The sequence below is a fragment of the Salmo salar genome, chromosome 18, assembly GCF_965601325.2.
Source record: "Salmo salar chromosome 18, fSalSal1, whole genome shotgun sequence".
In the NCBI taxonomy this organism is placed as follows: Eukaryota; Metazoa; Chordata; class Actinopteri; order Salmoniformes; family Salmonidae; genus Salmo; species Salmo salar.
Genome location: NC_138308.1, coordinates 75,970,517 through 75,976,516, shown reverse-complemented (window position 1 = coordinate 75,976,516; position 6,000 = coordinate 75,970,517).

Here is a 6,000-nt window from a genome sequence, read left to right as displayed (position 1 = left end):
CCAAACTATTTGCATTGCCCCCCCCCTCTTTTACGCCTCTGCTACCCTATGTTATTATCTATGCAAAGTCACTTTAATAACTCTACCTACATGTACATATTACCTCAATTATCTCGACTAAATGGTGCCCCCGCACATTGACTCTGTGCCGGTACCCCCTATATATAGTCTCGCTATTGTTATTTTACTGCTGCTCTTTAATTACTGTTCCTTTAATATCTCACTCTTATTCATATTTTTTAAACTGCATTGTTTGTTAGGGACTTGTAAGTAAGCATTTCACTGTAAGTTCTACACCTGTTGAATTCTGCACTTGTGACTAATACATTTGATTTGACACCTGTCTTTGGGGAGTTTGTCCCATTCTCCTCTGCAGATCCTCTCAAGCTCTGTCAGGTTGGATGGGGAGTGTCACTGCACAGCTATTTTCAGGTCTCTCCAGAGATGTTCGATTGGGTTCAAGTCCGGGCTCTGGCTGGGCCACTCAAGGACATTCAGAGACTTGTCCCGAAGCCACTCCTGTGTTGCCTTGGCTGTGTGCTTAGGGTCGTTGTCCTGTTGGAAGGTGAACCCAGTCTGAGGTCCTGAGCATTCTTGAGCAGGTTTTCGTCAAGGATCTCTCTGTACCTGGCTCTGTTCATCTTTGCCTCGATCCTGACTAGTCTCCCAGTTCCTGCTGCTGAAAAACATCCCCCAGCATGATGCTGCCACCACCATGCGTCACCGTAGGGATGGTGCCAGGTTTCCTCGAGACATGACGCTTGGCATTCAGGCCAAAGAGTTCAATCTTGGTTTCATCAGACCAGAGAATCTTGTTTCTCATGGTCTGAGAGTCTTTAGGTGCCTTTTTGCAAACTCCAAGCTCGCTGTCATGTGCTTTTTACTGAGGAGTGGCTTTCGTCTGACCACTCTAACATAAAGGCCTAATTGTTGGAGTGCTGCAGAGATGGTTGTCCTTCTGGAAGGTTCTCCCATCTCCACAGAGGAACTCTAGAGCTCTGTCAGAGTGACCATCGGGTTATTGGTCACCTCCCTGACCAAGACCCTTCTCCCCAGATTGTTCAGTTTGGCTGGGCGGCCAGCTCTAGGAATAGTCTTGGTGGTTCCAAATTTCTTCCATTTAAGAATGATGGAGGCCACTCTGTTCTTGGGGAGCTTCAATGCTAAAGAAATGTTTTGGTACCCTTCCCCAGATCTGTGCCTCGACACAAGTAGTCTTGGAGCTCTACGAACAATTACATCGACCTCATGGCTTGGTTTTTGCTCTGACATGCAGTGTCAACTGTGGGACCTGATATAGAGAGTTGTGTACCTTTCTAAATCATGTCCAATCAATTGAATTCACCGCAGGTGCTCTCTAATCAAGTTATAGAAACATCTCGAAGATGATCAATGGTAACAGGATGCACCTGAGCTCAATTTTGAGTGTCATAGCAAAGGGTCTGAATACTTATTTAAATAAAGGTATTTCTGTTTTTTGTTTAATACATTTGCAAAAATTTCACAAAAACTGTTTTTGCTTTGTCATTATGGGGTATTGTGTGTAGATTGCTGAGGAAATTGTTTTATTTAATCCATTTTAGAATAAGGCTGTAACGTAACAAAATGTGGGAAAAAAATCAAAGGGTCTGAATACTTTCTGAAGGCAATGTACCTTGCTTTTATAGTTGGGTGGTTCAGTGGGAAAGCCAACCTGAGCATGCACAAATAAATGAATTTATTTCCAAATGAAACCATGTACCTAATTCTCCTTAAGGTCTATGTTGGAGTGTAGGTTTTTTACCAGTTTAAGTAGGAGATTGTAGGAATTTCGACCATTACATAGTAGAATGCCAAGTCTCATTAGGCTTTTCAGTCAATCATATTTTATGGTCTTTAGAAAGTTCTCACAGAGCTTGTTTACCACTCATAATAACATAATAATAGTTTCAAAAACTAATCCATGGAGTAATATATCTATTGTATACACCCACACTAATCAGTCTGGATATAGAATAATTGACAAGGGCTGCATTTGCAATTTTTGGCAAAAGATCTGATTGAATTGATAATAAGACCAATAATTGGTCAAAAGATTAGAACTGGACTGTCTGCATAAACGCAGCCAAGGGCTTCCAAAATCACAAAGGATTTCCTTCTGATAGGTTATCTTTCCTTTGCCTTGAGCTCAACAGCCAAATGATCCTTAGTCTATGATGTTGAATACCACACCTCAGGGGCAACAAGTTTAACTTTAAAGGTGAACAGAGCTTAATCGATATGCCACCCAAGACCACGTACGCTAAATGCCTGTCAAATACCAGTTTGATCTCTCTACTTATATCATATTAGCTATGTTTACATTTTGTGTGTTCTCCTCTGTATTGTCATCAAGAGTCCATCAGTTGTTACACCAACAAGCTCTCACAGTCTCACAGAGTTAGACGTTCATCCACGTTCTCCAAACAGAACAAGTGTTTTTGTTGCTCCTGCTTCTCTGTATAGTTCCATTTCACAAAACCTCAAATTTCAAAGTTAAGGGTTACGTTTAGGCACTCATTCTGAAAGATGAAGGTAAAGGTTAAGGTTTGGGATGGGGTTAAAACAATACATTTAGGCACTCATTCCAAATGGTTATGGTAAGGGTTAAGGTTTGGGGTTGCGTTAAAATATTACGTTTAGCCACTCATTCCAAATGGTTACGGTTTGGGATATGGTTTAAATAAAAAATAAAAAAGCAGTGTCCTTGACTGGGATCAAACACGCAACATTCTGATGCAGAGTCCACTACCCTTATCCATAATACCTTTATAAAACCCAAGCCTAGATGATGGTAATAGCGTTCACTGTTGCCCCTAGTGGCCGGTTTTGAAGGCATTTACCTACAACCTCAGGACATGGATAGACGTCAATATTCAAGGACCTGGCTGTTTACACAATCAGCTGAGCATTTCAATATCCACCCATCATACAGTATTTTGAGTCACACTTTGAGGGGCATCATTCCTACTTCAATGGGCCTATGTAATGAGCCATACCTTCAACCCCCCCCCTTAACTTATCCTCTTGTTCAAATAGTCTTTAACTATTTGTGAGTAACAAGAAAATTTCCCAGGTTATAGACATATCTGATATTGGCAGAAAGCTTAAATTCTTGTTAATCTAACTACACTGTCCAATTTACAGTAGCTATTACAGTGAAAGAATACCATGCTATTGTTTGAACATGAAAAGTTATTAATAAACAAATTAGGCACATTTGTGTAGTCTTGATACAACATTTTGAACGGAAATGGTTCATTGGATCAGTTTAAAACGTTGTACATACACCGATGCCATCTAGTGGCCAAAATCTAAATTGCACCTGTGCTGGAATAATACATTATGGCCTTTCTCTTGCATTTCAAAGATGGTACAAAAAATTTAAAAATGTTCTTTGTATTATCTTTTACCAGCTCTATTGTGTTTTATTCTACTACATTCCTTTCACATTTCCTAAACTTCAAAGCGTTACCCTTTTAAATGGTACCAAGAATATGCATATCCTTACTTCAGGGCCTGAGCTACTGGCAGTTAGATTTGGGTATGTCATTTTAGGCGAAAATTGAAAAAAAGGGGGTAATCCTAAAGAGGTTAAATGGGGACCTGCTTGCTGGGTTTGCGGCACACTACAATACTTACCCACTTTTTTTGTGTCTGCTGCCATTTGCCCTCCAACTTGACTTTGTGTTGGTGAAAATACAGAAACAGACAGGAGTTCAAAATGGAGAGTTGCTCTCTTTCCTTTTTCTGGCATTTTTCTCTCTTCTCCCATCCTCTTTTCCTGTTCCCATTTCTACTTTTCCAAATAGGAGGGCTATACGCCTTATCCGGGATGCCAGCATGCAATATAGGTCTTGATGGGATGCATCCTTTCTGTAAATGTGTCATTTGTCAAGGGAAAAGAGGCCCACAGTATGGTGTGAATTTTAGTTGTATACCCCCTGCATAACAATGACGGCAGTTGACAAGGTGCAGGCCAGGGAACACATTTCACCTGTCAAAAGCGGTCATGTTGACGTAAGGAACAGAGGAAATGTGTCGGTGGGTTAAATCCACATGGTGGAAGCAGCCATTACTGATGTAACCAAACAGTCTGTGGGTGATGTGTCTCAACATGCTTCACTGAGCTGTTGCTATTGACAAATTGTCCTTTGTCAAATCAAATCAAATTGTATTGGTCACATACACATGGTTAGCAGATGTTATTGCGAATGAAGCAAAATTATTGTGCTTCTAGTTCCGACAGTGCAGCAATATCTAACAAGTAATCTAACAATTCCACAGCAACTACCGAATACCACACAAATCTAAGTAAAGGAATAAGAAAATATATATATATATATATATATATATATAAATATATGGATGCGCAATGACGGAGCAGCATAGGTAAGATGCAATAAATGGTATAAAATACAGTATATACATATGAGATGAGGAATGCAAGATATGTAAACATTATTAAAGTGGCATTATTAAAGTGACTAGTGATCCATTTATTAAAGTGGCCAATGATTTCAAGTCTGCATGTAGGCAGCAGCCTCTCTGTGTTAGTGATGGCTGTTCAACAGTCTGATGGCCTTGAGATAGAAGCTGTTTTTCAGTCTCTCGGTCCCCGCTTTGATGCACCAGTACTGACCTCGCCTTCTGGATGGTAGCGGGGTGAACAGGCAGTGACTCAGGTGGTTGTTGTCCTTGATGATCTTTTTGGCCTTCCTGTGACATCAGGTGCTGTGGGTGTCCTGGAGGGCAGGTAGTTGCCCCCGGTGATGCTTTGTGCAGACCGCACCACCCTCTGGAGAGCCCTGCGTTTTTGGGGGGTGCCGTTGCCGTACCAGTCGATGATGCAGCCTGAAAGGATGCTCTCAATTGTGCATCTGTAAAAGTTTGTGAGGATTTTCAGTGACAAGCCAAATTTCTTCAGCCTCCTGAGGTTGAAGAGGCACTGTTGCACCTTCTTCACCACACTGTCTGTGTGGGTGGACCATTTCAGTTTGTCCGTGATGTGTCCACTGAGGAACTTTAAACTTTCCACCTTCGTCTGACTTGAGAAACATCTCTATTATTATTTTGAAGTAATTTCTGCTTCCCCGCAGGCAGGAGGATTTCATGTGTGCCGAGGAAGTTGGCCTTAACCCTCGACCAACTGCAAGGACACACACCTCTCATCTACTCTATGTGCAGAAGAAGCTCTAAGACCGAGGTATGAAATATCTCTATAATTGGACCATGTTATGGATTGTGTTTAATAGTCAGTGAAATTGTTAAGATCTGCATAATGATCTGAATAAGAATCATATTACACTTAATGGTTTGATGGTTTACATCGTTAACAGTCTTGCAGAGCGATACTTACTCTATTTAGCCACCAATAGCATCTTCTCAGAATAACGGCACCCTCTGCAGGGCAGTGTCCTTGTCACTGCTCTGGGGCATTGGGATCTCCTCCGGGGCATTGTCCCACATAGTCCTTTAACATCACATTCAGCACCAACCTGATTTACTCAACCAGTGTCCCATTCCAGTATCAAACAGGGCCAGCCTTGCTTAGCCTAAAGAATTAGCCAGTACAGGGCTGCAGAAGTAAATGGCACAGAACTGTAGACCTGGGATCACTTTAGCTGATTGGTTGGGCTTGACTGGGCTTGCCAGGCACAATGTAGTCAATGAACCTGTCCCAAAAGTGAAAGTCCTGTTCATCTATCACTCCAGACAGGCTGAAACAAATGCTCAAAGTATCTGGAAGAAAACAAGTACTATTTGAACACTTTGACTCTGTCATTGCTTAAGTTTGACTTACATGCCCTAATAAGCTGTGAAGGAAAGCATTGTACAGCAATAACACATTTCTACACAGCACATAATCTATTACAAGTTTCTCATTTTACATAGACTTACCATATACATACATTTACCAGTGCTGGTTCCCTCCAACCCAATTCTTTTTTTTCATCAACAATAAAACTATGTTATTGAGAA